Here is a 3,298-nt window from a genome sequence, read left to right on the forward strand (position 1 = left end):
AAACAAAACAAAACAAAACAAAACAAAAATATAAATTAAATTAATTTTTGTGTGCAGTTGTAAATATAGATATTTATATTATAAACCTATACTGGAAGAATATACACCAGAATCCTCAATAAGAAATCCAGTCATCCAACCATCAAACCCCAGGACTTCCATGCAATTTTCAAGGTCTCAGCATTGTAGAAATGTGGGCAGAACGATGGAGCTCTGCTTTGCTAATTTTTTGTTTGCTTTTAGAGAACACTTATGGGGTGATTCTCATGTGTTATACCAACTGCTTCATTTTATTTTATTTTATTATTATTATTTTTGAAATGGAGTCTTGCTCTTGTTGCCCAGGCTGGAGTGCAGTGGCATGATCTCAGCTCACTGCAACCTCCGTGTCCCGGGTTCAAGCATTTCTCCTGCCTCAGCCTCCCAAGTAGCTGGGATTATAGACACCTGCCACCACGCTCGGCTAATTTTTGTATTTTTAGTAGGGATGGGGTTTCACTATGTTGGCCAGGCTGGTCTCGAACTCCTAACCTCAGTTGATCCGCCCTCCTCGGCCTCCTAAAGTGCTGGGGTTACAGGAGTGAGCCACCGTGCCCGGCCTCCAACTGCTTCATTGTATCTGTTTCAGAATATGTAATATTCAGGTGAAATAGATATTATTATCCTGATTTTATAGATGAGGAAACTGAGGCACAGAAAGATTAAGTAACTTGCTTGAGGTCTCACAACTAGTAGAACTTTGTCTCAAACCAAGATTTGTCTTATTTCAAAGACTGATGCTCTTACCTACTTCAACTACACTTCTTCCTGATGTTGATCAGTCCTTCCCAGAAGATGCTGCAAAAGAAAGAGTTTACAAAAACTTTTAGCAAATCAAGTGAAAGTAGTATGAGTATAAGGTGGAGCTGTTAGAAGCCAGGATATGGCAAGCGAAAGGTATGGCTGGGAGTGGCTTAGCGTGAGGGTATGTCAGAGGTGACTTTGAAAAAAAAAAAAACCAGAGTATGAAGAATCAGACTTTGCGGTATTTAGATACATTTTCACAAAGAACCTGCATCAACCACATAGTGTTCCAATGGCAAGGTACAGAAATGAGTTGTGAGCAACGTTATCTCAAATGTGAACTCCCCTTGAAAATAATAGACTGATAGGTTCCTATGGATTGTGTGTGTGTGTGTGTTTGTGTGTGTGTATGTGTGTTTGAGACAAGGTCTTGCTCTGTCACCCAGGCTAGAGTGCAGTGGCATGATCATGACTCACTGCAGCCATGAACTTCTGAGATCAAGCAATCCTTCTGCCTCATCCTCCCAAAATGCTGATATTACAGGTGTTAGCCACTATGTCCCCCTAGAGGGTGTCTTTTACAGAGGGGGAAGGATACTTTGAAAGTATAGAATTATGCACAATGCATTGAAACACATGCACAATAAAGAGTGGGTGGGGGCCGGGCGTGGTGGCTCACACCTGTAAAGCCAGCACTTTAGGAGGCTGAGGCTGGCGGATCACTTGAGGTCATGAGTTCGAGACCAGCCTGGCCAACATGGTGAAACCCTGTCTCTATTAAAATACAAAAATTAGCTGGGCATGGTGCTGCGTGCCTGTAATCCCAGCTACTTGGGAGGCTGAAGCAGGAGAATCACTTGAACCTGTCTCTTATACACATCTAGATGTGTATAAGAGACAGCTATATGTATGTGCATTTTTCTGTCTGTTAGCATATTATACTTCAGTATAAAGTTTTAAATAGCAAACATATAACATTTATCATTTATAACACTTTAATCTCATGGTTAAAGAATGAATTACATTTAAAGCAAAATTTAATGGACAACTCACTTTTATAACAGTTATTTGTATAGTTACATGGTTATAGTCTTCACCAGCTATCATCTGAGAGTAATCTTTTTATTGTGTTGTTTTTTTGAGACCGGATTTCACTTCCATTGCCTAGGCTGGAGTGCAGTGGTGCAATCGTGGCTCGGTGCGATCGTGGCTCACTGCAACCTCCGCTTCCTGGGCTCAATTGGTCCTCCCACCTCAGCCTCCCCAGTAGCTGGGACTACAGGCTGTGCCACCATGCCTGGCTAATTTTTTTGTATTTTTATAAAAAGACTGGGTTTCACCATGTTGCTCAGGCTGGTCTCAAACTCCTGGGCTCAAGTGATCCACCTGTCTGGACCTCCCAAAGTGCTGAGATTACAGGCAGGGGCCACTGTGACCATCCCAAGAGTTACCATTTTATTTTTTACTCACATATGGATTTTAGGTGTTCTTAAACTTTTGTGTTATGTAGGTGACCCTGGTGTCCACATGTAGTTCTCTCTCTGATTCTGGCTTTAATTTCTCTATTTTTTTTTTTTTTTTCCATTTTACTCTTCTAAACTTAGAGGAAAAAAGTCCTTAAAAGACTATGCTTCCCTAAGCAGCACTCTTTCTTTCACTCACGTGGCAAAACAAGAGCTGTCTTTCCCATTCCCTTGGTATTTATTCAGATTCTCTCAATCACCCCCGAAGGTGTTTATGTCAACAACCTGGGGTGGCAAGAATAAGGGTTCAGAATAATCACCACAGATTTCAAGTCTCCAGAATCCTTGAAGGAAGAACTCCCTACACTGTACTTACCAGGGCTGGAAAGTGAAGGAATCATCTAAGAAGGCACCTTTGGTTAATCTGGAATGTAGACACGTATTTTAGTAAATGACAGCAGCCCACTCTAGGAACTTTCTTTTGGATATTGCAATGATCAGTCGATGGTTTCCAAACCTTCTGCTCAGGAAACCGCTGTGACAAGCCTAAGAGTGTCCTGTATCACCTGTCCTCTCCTTCCCTCCCCTATTTCTTTCTCCTGTTCTTTACTTTTTTCTATATTCTTTCTTATTTCCTTCCTCTATGTATGATTTCCATAACACAAAGGTGGTCTTTTTGAGGGAAAGGTGACTCAAATTAGATTCTTTCCTTAAGAAGTTTACAGTTAAGATAGAAAGAGTGGGCTGAGCACAGTGGCTCATGCCTGTAATTCTGGCACTTTGGGAGGCCAAGGCAGGAGGATCACCTGAGGTCAGGAGTTCGAGACCAACCTGGCCAACATGGTGAAACCCCGTCTCTACTAAAAATACAAAAATTAGCTGGGCTTGATGGCATGTGCCTGTAATCCCAGCTACTCTGGAGGCTGAGGCAGTAGAATCACCTGAATCTGGGAGGCAGAGGTTGGAGTGAGCTGAGATCATGCCACTGCACTTCAACCTGGGCAGCAGAACAAGACCCCATCTCAAACAAAACAAAACAAAACAAAACAAAA

Source organism: Mandrillus leucophaeus, unplaced genomic scaffold (assembly GCF_000951045.1).
Source record: "Mandrillus leucophaeus isolate KB7577 unplaced genomic scaffold, Mleu.le_1.0 Scaffold842, whole genome shotgun sequence".
Taxonomy (NCBI): domain Eukaryota; kingdom Metazoa; phylum Chordata; class Mammalia; order Primates; family Cercopithecidae; genus Mandrillus; species Mandrillus leucophaeus.